This window comes from Crocuta crocuta, unplaced genomic scaffold (assembly GCF_008692635.1).
Source record: "Crocuta crocuta isolate KB4526 unplaced genomic scaffold, BGI_CrCroc_1.0 scaffold306, whole genome shotgun sequence".
In the NCBI taxonomy this organism is placed as follows: Eukaryota; Metazoa; Chordata; class Mammalia; order Carnivora; family Hyaenidae; genus Crocuta; species Crocuta crocuta.
Genome location: NW_027529630.1, coordinates 875,090 through 887,374, shown reverse-complemented (window position 1 = coordinate 887,374; position 12,285 = coordinate 875,090). Strand labels below are relative to the sequence as shown.

Genomic DNA, 12,285 nt, shown 5'->3' with positions numbered 1-12,285 from the left:
CCCCACACTGGGCTCAGTGCTGACAGCTCAGAGCCTGCTGCCTGCTTCAGATTCTGGGTCTCTGTCTCTCTGTCTCTCTGCCCCTCCCCTGCTCATGCTGTCTCTCTTTCTCACTCTCAAAAATAAACATTTAAAAAAACAGTTTTTAACAGTCTGTCTTTAAAAAAAAATACCATACATTACTATTTAAGAGGATGACATGCTAATATATATAGGTATTTGAGAGACAGTATTAGGTGAAAATACTGCAGAACCTAATGATGTCATAAACATTAAAAAATATATAAATATCAATATACGCATAGAAAAATCTATAAGCGTAACAGTGTTAACAAAGAGCAGTTTTCTCTGGACGCTTTTGATTTCTGTGTCACATATATATTATTTGAATTTTTTATAACACATATAACATTTATAATCAGAACCCAAAATAAAAACAGAACAAAACCTCACCCTGCCTCTAGACAGCTTGGCTTTGTCCTCTAAGAACAGGCCTTCACTGTTTTTGGTAATTATACAGGTTACAGATTTTAAAGCTGAGAGGGAAAACTTAAAAGAAGTCCAGTCAGCTAGTCCATAAAAAGAAAAAAAAAATCACAAAAATCCCTTACTCAACATCCCTGATAGGAGGTTGTTTAATCCCTCCTAAAACATATAGCTTGTGGGACACCTGGGAGGCTTAGTCGGTTGAGCACATAACTCTAAATTTCAGCTCAGATCACAATCCTAGGACCTATGAGCCCCGCGTCAGGCTCATCATGGAGCCCGCTTAAGATTCATTCTCTCCCTATACCCCTCTCCCAACTTGAGTGCACTCTCTCCCTCACCCTCTAAAATAATATTAAAAAAACAAAAAACAAAAACAAAACAAAAAAACCAAAAACCCCATAGTGTGGTAGAAAACCATTCCTAAGACAGTTCATTTTACTGTGCAACAGCTCCCACTGTTGAAAAAAAAATTTTTTTTTAATTTTTTAATGTTTATTTATTTTTGAGTCAGAGAGAAGGACAGAGCACGAGCAGGGGAGGGACAGAGAGAGAGGGAAACACAGAATCTGAAGCAGGCTCCAGGCTTCAAGCTATCAGCACAGTTCCCTCCGTGAGGCTCAAACTCACGAACCGTGAGAGCATGACCCAAGCCGAAGTCAGATGCTTAACCAACTGAGTCACCCAGGCAGCCCCCACCAAAAAAAATTTTTTTTAAATGTTTTATTTATTTCTAGGAGAGAGAGAGAGAGAGAGAGACAGCGTGAGCAGGGGAGGGTCAGAGAGAGAGGGAGTCACAGACCCCGAAACAGGCTCCAGGCTCCGAGCTGGCAGTCGGCACAGAGCCTGACGCGGGGCTCGAACCCACGAACCGCGAGATCNTGTTTATTTATTTTTGAGTCAGAGAGAAGGACAGAGCACGAGCAGGGGAGGGACAGAGAGAGAGGGAAACACAGAATCTGAAGCAGGCTCCAGGCTTCAAGCTATCAGCACAGTTCCCTCCGTGAGGCTCAAACTCACGAACCGTGAGAGCATGACCCAAGCCGAAGTCAGATGCTTAACCAACTGAGTCACCCAGGCAGCCCCCACCAAAAAAAATTTTTTTTAAATGTTTTATTTATTTCTAGGAGAGAGAGAGAGAGAGAGAGACAGCGTGAGCAGGGGAGGGTCAGAGAGAGAGGGAGTCACAGACCCCGAAACAGGCTCCAGGCTCCGAGCTGGCAGTCGGCACAGAGCCTGACGCGGGGCTCGAACCCACGAACCGCGAGATCATGACCGAAGTGAAAGTCGGACGCTTAACCGACTGAGCCACCCAGACGCCCCCCCAAAAAATTTTTTTAAGTAGGCTCCACAGCCAGAGTGGAGCCTAACACCAGGCTTGAATTCATGACCCTGAAATTAAGACCTGAACTGAGATCAAGAGTCAGACTTTTAACCAACTGAGCCACCCAGATGCCCTGAAAATTTTTAAATAATATTTAGCCAAAATCTACATTCTTAAAACTCATTCCATAGCTTTAATCTGGACCTATAAAATAACAATAGAAAAATATGTTAAAGTTTGAAGAGACTTTAGCAATCATGCAGTCTTAACCACTTGCTTTAAAGAGGAAACATGAACATGAGGAAAGACAGGCTTAGAGGGAATAAGTAATGTGTCCAAGGTCCATTGCTAATTAACAACAGCGTTAGAAATAGATCTTATATCACCTGACTCCCACTTCAAGGGATTTTAAACTGCATCGAAATTCTATTCTTCAAAAAGCAAAAAAAGGTAACACTTCCTAACTCATTCCCCGAGGCCAGCATTATCTTGATATCAAAGGTAGACAAACACAAAAAGGAACACACACACACAACAATAAAACTACAAACTAACATCCCTCATGAAGATAGAGACGAAAATTCTCAACAAAATACTAGCAAACTGAATCCTGCAGCATATGAAAAGGATTATACAACCATGACCATGTGGGATTTATTCCAGGAATGCACCACATGATCTTCTCAACTGATGTAGAAAAAGTATCTGAGAAATCCAACACTCATTCCTGATTAAAAAAAAAAAAAACAAAAACACCTCAACAAACTAGAAACAGAAGGGAACTTCCTCAATATGATAAATAACATTTATGAAATACCCACAGCTCACACACTTAAAGATTAAGGACTAAAAGCTTTCCCTCTAAAGGGCTCAGTTAGGTTAAACATCCAACTCTTGATTTTGGTTCAGGGCATGACCTCATGGTTCACTACACTTGATAGTGGGGAGCCTGTTTGGGATTCTTTCTCCCACTCTCTCTGCCCCTCCCCTGCTCATGTGAGCATGCTTTCTCTTTCTCTCTCTCAAAATAAACAAAAAAATTAAAACTTTTAATTAAAAAATTAATTAAAAAAAAACCTTTCCCTCTAAGATAAAGAAAAAGGTAAGGATGGTCATTTCACCACTGCTATTCAACACTGTACTGGAAGTTTTATCTAGAGCAATTAAGAAAAGAAAAAAAAATCCAATTGGATAAGAAGTCATATATAGAAAATCCTAACAAATCCACACAAAAAACTATTAGAATAAACAAATTCAGCCAAGTTGCAAGACACAACATCAACACACAATCAGCTATATTTCTATATATTAACAATGAATAACACAAAAAGAAAATTGAGAAAACAATTCCATTCAAAATAGCATCAAAAATAAATTTAACCAAGGAGGCACAACACATATATTTGAAACTATAAAACATTAATGAAAGAAATTAAAAAGGATCTAAATAAGTAAGACAATTCATAGTCACAAATGGTAAGATTAATACTGTGTATTATAATGGTAATACTCCCCAAAGTAATCTACAAATTCAGGTGCAATCTTTATCAAAATCACAACTGCCTTTTTTTGCAGAAATGGAAAAACTCATCTTAAAATTAATAAGAAATCACAAGGGACAAAGAATAATCAAAACAATCTGGAAAAAGAACAAATTTAGAGGACTCACACTTCCCAATTTCAGAACTTACCAGGTTCTATAGTAATCAAAAGTGTGGTGTTGAGACCTCCAGGGAGGACTGAATAGAAATATTCCAAGCTCACCTCATCCCACAGACAGAACTACATAAAACCCTTATCGGCATACATAACCTAGAAAACAATCCACAGACTGGCAGAATGGACTCTCCAAAGCTACATGTAGAGAAGAGGCCACGTTGAAGAGGGTAGGAAGGGTGGAGACAAGGTAGGGAGCTAAATGGACCTACGGGATTATCCATTGGGAGGAAGGGGCACAAGGAGCCTAGAGAGGGGAGAAAAACCATTCCTCTCACCAAGCACCGCAGGCCTGGATAACCTGCATAGGGAAGATGAATCCCTGTAACATTTGCTTTGAAAATCTGAGTGTCCTACTTTCATGAGTTCTTACAACTAGCCAGGCTTACCAGCTGGAACTTTAAAAATCAGAGGGCTCAGCAGAGCCAGTTTCCTCAGCCAGGAAACTGAGTCTCTGCCCTTAAAGAGACAGCACAACAAACAGCCCTACAGAAATACAGCACAGAACCAGCACCTTGAAAAACACCTGTGGTACACAGGAAGGAGATTTATTTATTAATCTCAGCATATTTGCTGGGGGAGCAGGGATTTTTAGGAGACTTCTTCAGGAACAAAGGAGCTTGCTGACACCATTCCTCTCCTCCATCCCCTAACCTAGACACATAGATACATGCAGGAATCAGCACAGTGGCCAAAATTCACTCAACTTGCTAACAGTGTCCCTGTCTTGTGTTCTGTGGCCATGCACCCTCCAGCCAGGTCTCAGGTCCAGGTCCCTTCACACAGCAAAACTGTGTGGGCCTCACTGGCATTTTGTACCCCACCTCACGTTTTCCTGAGGAACTGCTCCCATCCAATACTTTCGTAGCTGGATCCCATCCAAAATAGTGCTATAAGCCCAGCAGTGTACAAGCAGGCCCAACAAGAGTGAGCACCACTCCAAAGTGATTCCTGCCTCAGGGAGAAGGAAAAATAACCATTTATACCACTCCAACTCAGCCCAAACAGTGGCCTGAGGGCAGACATTTGGTCTGACTCAGGCCCCACTCATCAATGAAAGCTTCTCAGGGGACAGCACAGAGAAAGCATCCTGCAGTTCGGTGCTACTGCATCTCTGGCAAATGCCTGGTCTCACTCAGCTCAAACCAAAGGCAGCCCCAGACTTCCCTACTAGCACAGGGACCAAATCCTGCCCAAAAGAGGCAAAGAGACTCACTGCAGAGGACTGGACTTAAGGCAAATGTGACCTAGCCACAAAAGTAGGGTTCATCAACACACACTGGAGACACTCCTGAAGTAACAGGTTCTAGTGAACAGGGGACACCACGCTGCAGGGTACTCCTGAACCTCTTTATAATGAGGCTACTACTTTCAAGAGCAAGGAATGTAGCTTGCTTTTTTAACACACAGAAACAGACACAGAGATTTTACAAAATTAGGAGACCAAAGAATATGTCCCAAATGAAAGAAAAAGACAAAATCACAGCAAAAGAGCTAAATGCAGTGGAGATAAGTAATATGTCTGATAATTTACAGTAATGGTCATAAAGTTACTCATTGGACTTGAGAAAGAGTAAAGACATCAGTGAGCCCTTAACAAAAAGACATAAGACATAAAAAAAGAACTATTAGAGATGAAGAACTCAGCAGCTGATGTTAAAATATATTAGATGGAATAAATAGTAGACTAGAGGAAGCAGACGACTGTATTAGTGACCTGGAGGAGAGAGTGATGGAAAGCAATCAAGTAGAGCAGGAGAGAGGGGAAACAAAAATGAGACTTAAGAAATTCAGCAACGTCTCCAAGTATAGTAACATTTGCACTCTAGAGACCCCATAAGGAGAGAGAGAAAAGGGACAGAAAATTTACTTCACCTATTTAATAATACCTGAAAACTTCCCACATCTGGGGAAGGAACAGAAATCCAGATAGAGGAGGCATAGATTATCCCCCAACAAAATCAACCCAAGGAGGTCCACAACCAAGACATGTAGCAATTAAGATGGCAAAAGGTAGCGATAAAGAGAGAATTTCCAAAGCAGCAGGAGAAAATTGTTACATACAAGGGAAACCCATATGGTTACCTATCAGCTTATCACTAAGTGTGTGATTTTTCAGCACACCCTTTGCAGGCCAGAAGGGAATGGCATGATATATTTATGGTACTAGAAAAAAAAAACAACTGCAAATGAGAATACTTTATCTAGCAAGGCTATCATTTAGAATAGAATAAAGTCTTTCCTAGACAAACAAAAGTTAAAAAAAACTCATCACCACTAAACCAGCTCTACAACAAATGTTAAAGAGGATTCTTTGAGTTGAAAGGAAAGACCATAAGAAAGAGTAAGAAAAGTAGGAAACACAAAAGTAGTAAAATTAAATACATCTATAAAAATCAGTCAATGGAGTCACAAAATAAAAGGACACAGTATGACACCATATACCTAAAATGTGGGGGAGAAGGAATAAAGAATGGGTTGAAACTCAAGCGACCATCAACCTAACTTAGACTGCTATATACATGTTATATATAAACCAAATAGTACCACAAATCAAAAACCAGTAATAGATATGCAAAAAATTAAGAGAAAGGAATCCAAGAATATCATTAAAGAAAGCTAATAAACCATAAGAAAAAAAGAACAAGAGAAGAAAGGAACAGAGAGGAAGTACAAAAACAACCATAAAACAAGTAATAAATGTCGGTGAGAATGTGGAGAAAAAGGAACCCTTGCACACTGTTGGTGGGAAGACAGGTATAGCCACTGTGGAGAACAGTATGGAGTTTCTCAAAAAATTAAAAATAGAATTACTATATGATCCAGTAATTCCACTCCTGAGTTAGTTATACAAAGAATACAAAACACTAATTTAAAAAGATATACGCAGGCGGGGCGCCTGGGTGGCTTAGTCGGTTAAGCATCCGACTTTCCGACTTTCGCTTAGGTCATGATCTCGCGGTTCGTGGGTTCGAGCCCCGCGTCGGGCTCTGTGCTGACTGCCAGCTCAGAGCCTGGAGCCTGTTTCAGTCTGTGACTCCCTCTCTCTCTGACCCTCCCCTGCTCACGCTGTTTCTCTCTCCTAGAAATAAATAAAACATTTAAAAAAAAAAAAAAAAGATATACGCAGGAATGCCTGTGTAGCTCAGTCAGTTAAGCATCTGACTCCTATTTCGGCTCAGGTCATGGTCTCATGATTCATGGGATCAAACCCTGTGTCAGGCTCCACGCTGACAACATGAAGCCTGCTTGGTATTCTTTCTCAAAATAAATAAACTTAAAAAAAAAAAAAAAAGAAGAAGAAGAAGATATATGCACTACTATGTTTATTGCAGCATTATTAACAATAGCCAAATTATGGAACCAGCCCTAGTGTCGATCAAAACATGAATAAAGAAGATGTCGTGTATGTGTGTGTACACACAAACACACACACACAAATATTACTCAACCACAAAAAATCCTGCCATTTGCAACAACATGGATGGATCTAGACAGTATAAATGCTAAGTCAGTTTGAGAATAAATATTGTATGATTTACTAGATCTATCCTTATGCAAAAAAATGAAGTTAGACCCTTACCTCATACCACTTACAAAAAGTAACTCAAAATAGACCAAAGACCTAAAAGTAAGGCTAAAAATATAAAACTCTTCAAAAAGCAGATAAAGATAAAAGCTTAATAATCTTGGATTTGACAATGGATTCTTAGATATAACATTAAAAGCATAAGCAACAAAGTAAAAAAAAAAAAAAAAAAAAAAAAAANNNAAAAAAAAAAAACAAAAAAAAAAAAAAAAAAAAAAAAAAAAAATAGGTTTAATGGGACATCTGGTGGCCCAGTCAGTTAAGCCTCCGACTTCAGCTCAGGTCATGATCTCATGGTTTGTTGAGTTCAAGCCCTGCATCAGGTTCTGTGCTGATAGCTCACAGCCTGGAGCCTGCTTCAAATTCTGTATCTCCCTCTTTCTCTCTGCCTCTCCCCTGCTTGCACTCTGTCTCTGTCTCTCGTAAAAACAAGGATAATTAATTACATGATGTGATAGAGGTGCTAAATGTTGCTATAGCAGGAATCCTATTATAATAGATAAATGTGTCAATTAACATGTTGAACAACTTAAATGTAACCAATGTTACATATCAAATATATCCATTCAAAAAAGAAAAATAAATAAATTGGACATCAAACTTCAAAATGTTTACACATCAAAGGACACTATCAAAACAGTAAAAAGGCAATCCACAGGATGGGAGAAAATATTTATAAATCACATATCTAATAATGTTCTAGTATCCAAACTATATAAAGAACTCTTACAACTCAACAATAAAGAGACAAAAAGGGAAAACAAAACAAAAACAAAAACACAGTTAAAAAACAGTCAAAGAGATTTCTCCATGGATTTCTCCAAAGAGATATACATGTGGCCAATAAGCACATCAAAATATCCTCAACATCGGTAGTCATTAGGGAAACACAAATCAAACCACAATGAGATACTACTTCATGCCCTCTAGGGTGACTATAATAAAAAAAAAGAGAAGAGAAAAGAAAAAGAACAAGTGTTGGTGAGAATGTGGAGAAACTGGGGATGCCTGGTTGGCTCAGTCAGTTAAGCACTTGACCCTTGATTTCTGCTCAGATCCTAATCTCACAGTTTATGGGACTGATAATATTGAGCTCTGCGCTGACCTTGCGGAGCCTGATTGGGATTCTCTCCCTCTCTCTGCCCTCTCCCACTCAAAATAAATAAATAAACTTAAGAAAAAGAGAGAAAAGAAGGTGGAGAAATTGGAACCCAATGCATTGTGGGTTAGAATGTTAAATGGTATAGCTGCTATGGAAAAATGTTTGGCAGTTGTCAAAAAGTTAAACAGTTCTACTCCAGAGTATATCCCGCACCTCTACTCCAGCACTTCTACTCTAGGGCATACTGAAGAATTGGATACATGTGTTCAAAAAAAAGTTTATAACGAATGCTTATAGCAGCACTATTCACAATAGCTAAAGGGTAGAAACAACCCAAATGTCCATCAACTGATGAATGGATAAACAAAATGTGGCATATCCATACAATAGAATATTATTCAGCCATAAAAAGGAATAAAGTTCTGATACTATGACCCTGTTGAGCCCTGAAACCATTATACTATGTGAAAGGAACCAGACATACTGTATAATGTTTCATATTGTATAATTCCATTTACGTGCATATCCAGAATAGGCAAATACAAAGAAAACAGATTGCCAGGTTGCCAGGACCTGGTGGGAAGGGGAAATGGGAAGTGATTACTTAATGGATATGGAGTTTCCTTTTGGGGTGATGAAAATGTTCAGCAATGGCTGCCCAACACTGTGGATGTGCTAAAAACCACTGAATTATATACTTTAAAATCGTTAGAACAGTGAATTTTGTTATATGAAATTATTCTCAATAAAAATGCAATTCTATTCCTCTTCCACATAAAATAGGATCTGAAAACATTTTTATGTCTTGAGCTTCTTCTCTTAGGAGTGGGAGCAACAATAGTCACTAACATTAGCTTTACAGTTTACAAAAGACTCTGCCATAAAATATTATATAATCTTCACAGCCCATGAGGTAGGTAACACCCCAACTTAGAGATAAGAAAAACAGGCTCAGAGAGATAGAAAATCATAGAGCTAAGAACTGTGAGCACTGACTAATCAAGTCAGACTGGGCTGGCTCCATTTTATTATACTGCCTCCATGGCAGACAGCTCTGAGTTCGGATAAACTTGAAAAAGGACAGGAGACATCACTGTGTAAAAGGATCTTGTAAAATTTTCTTCTTCCAAAGTTAGTATTTATTATTTTTTTAAGTTTATTTATTTTGAGAAAGAGAGTGGATGCGAGCTGGGAAGGGGCAGAGAGGGAAAGAGATTTCCAAGCAGGCTCTGCACTGTCAGCACACAGCTCAATGTGGGGCTCGAACCCACGAACCATGAGATCATGAGCTGAAACAGAGTCAGACACTTAACCAACTGAACCACTCAGGCAGCCCCAAAGTTCGTATTTTAATTAAAGCAGTAAGAATATTCATTGTACACAAGTTAATAAAAGTTTAAAAACAATCTAGATCATTATTGTATTAACAGCAGCATAAAGCAGGACATTACAGATTTCCTTTCCTAATTTTTGAAAGATATGGGTTTACATTTTCTCAGTTCAAGATATTTTATAATGTTAGCATGTCGCTCACCAGTGAAGTTCAGCATAATGTTTACAGGGTATGGCAGTAATGAGATAATTGTGCATGTTCCTTATACAACTGACTTCACTAAGTTACAGTCACATTTCCTATTAAGGATTAACTAATGAATGACATTATCAGTGGTTTTCTAACACTCTGATGAGTCCTATGTTTGTTCCTGGGAAGCAAAGAGGTCAGAGTTACCCAACCCTGTATCAAGTAGAGCAGCCTCTTAACTGTTTTCCATACTGGGTTGTTCCCTAAGGTATTATGTGAAAAAAGGATCCCACAGCTTAAAAAAAGTATTTATCGAAAACCAAGTAGTACATATATGCATCCTCACTTCCTTTAGAGGTTTTTAAAAATCTCTGATTAGCCACCATTATATAATTAAGATTATCTTTAAATACCAGCATAGAAGTGCCAAGGGGGTTTTCATTCTACATTTTGTTTATGAGTGGTCTTATTTTTTCAGGCTTAATTCAACCATCTTGGTAATCCCCATTTTATAAAGTAGGCACTATAATACTGACAAACAAGTGACTTGTCTCAGGTAACAGGGCAAAGTGTGACCACGGTCCAGACGTGGAGCCACACTTTGGTGGCTTAGCCTGCTAGATGGTCTCCGGTCCAAAAAGACTTGGTGTCATGTAGTCATTTAATGCACTGTGACCTGAAGTTACAGATGTCTCTATTTGTGGTACATGTAACACCTGAGGGGGCTACAGGCCAGTAAGGTTCAGAACCTGTGTCTGTTCAAGGGCAAAGGTTAGCCTCTCTTCCTCCTATGCTCTTAGGTTACCTCTCGGTTCCCTGGCTGCTTATTGCTTCAAGCAACCTACAGTACAATAGAAATTATGAAATATCAAACAAAAGACCTGGATTCAAATCCTGGCTCTGTTAGTATGCCCTTTATGCCTCAATTCTATGGGCCTCAGTTTGTTTACGGTACTTAACTTACGGGCTACTAGGAAGATTAAATGAGATAGTACAGCAGTTCATATCATGTGAGCTACAGACCCCTGGGCATATCTGGCCATATTACCAGAGGTCTGAAAAGCATATACTAGAGCAAAAAAACCATTAGGTATTAAGATTAAAAAACTCTGGAGTAAAACTGTTTGGGTTCAAATAATGGTTTTATCACTGGAGCAAGTTACTTAAGAACAATGTCTGGCACAGTAAGAATTCAATAAACACTAGCTATTGTTACTATCATATATGAGTTCATATATTCTTTACAAAGTATTATCATGTGGGTGTTTGTCAAGTTTTTATGTTAAAAAAGGGTTATCCCTGAAAAGGTTAAAAACTTCTAAGAAAAAATCCAGTACACTACATCTGCCATGTCCTAATCCACAGTAGTCAAATCTATGATTTTAATCTTTTCAAATTTTTTGAGACTTGTTTTGTGGCCTAACATCTGTCCTATCCTGGAGAACAGTCAATGTGCACTTGAGAAGAGTACATATTCTGCTGTTGTTGGTTAGAGTATGCCCTGTGTGTCTGTTAGGTCTAACTGGTAATTTTAATGCTGCTCAAGTCTGCTATTAACTATTGATATTCTAATCAGGTTATTCTATCCATTACTGAAAGTAAGTTACTGAACTCTTATTGTGGAACTGTCCATCTCTCTCTTCAATTCTGTCAATTTTTGCTTCACAAATATTGGGGCTCCTTTGTTAGGTATATTAGCAATATATAATGCCCTCTGTCTCTTGTAAATTTTTTTGATTTAAAGTCTGTTGGTCTGATATTTAAAAGCCACCCCAGCTCTCTTTTGATTATCATGTGCATTATCTTTCTCTAGCCTTTTACTTTTAATCTCTGTGTCTTTGTGTCTAAAGTGTGTCTCTCATGGTGTTTTTTTTTTATGTTTATTTATTTTTGACAGAGAGAAAGAGAGAGAGAGAGAAAGAGAGAAGAGAGAGAGAGAGAAAGAGAGAGAGAGCGAGCGCAACAGTGAGCACACAAGGAGGGGCAGGGGGTTGCGCAGAGAGAGGGAAACAAAGAATCCAAAGCAGGCTCCAGGTCCTGAGCTATCAGTGCAGAGTCCAACAAGAGGCTGAAATTTACAAACTGTGAAATCATGACCTGAGCCGAAGCTGGATGCTTAACTGACCAAGCCACCCAGGTGCCCAGGTTTTTTCTTTTTTTGTTTATTTATTTATTTTGAGAGAGAAAGTGAGCATGTATGCGTGAGCAGGGGAGAAACGGAGGGAGAGAGAGAATCCTAAGATGGCTCTGCACTATAAGCACTGAGCCTGATGCAGGGTTGATCTCACAAACAATGAGATCATGACCTGAGCCAAAATCAAGAGTTGGATACTTGACTGACTCTTATGCCACCCAGGCACCCCTCTCATGGGTTTTTTTAAACCAGTCTGCCAATCTCTGCCTTTTAATAGAATCAATCCATTTAAAGTAATTACCAATAGGGAGGCTTTACTTCTGCCATTTAGCTATATATTTTCTGTATGTTTTATGTTTTGTTCTTCACTTCCTCTATTAATGCCNGTCGGACGCTTAACCGACTAAGCCAC

At 38.9% G+C, this 12,285-nt stretch overlaps 1 protein-coding gene across 1 annotated transcript in view; it reads right to left on the bottom strand.

The window, feature by feature from the left end:
* The window catches only part of RNF121 (ring finger protein 121), a 77,324-nt gene that overhangs the window by 35,758 nt on the left and 29,281 nt on the right, over window positions 1-12,285 (bottom strand). The window lies entirely within an intron of this gene.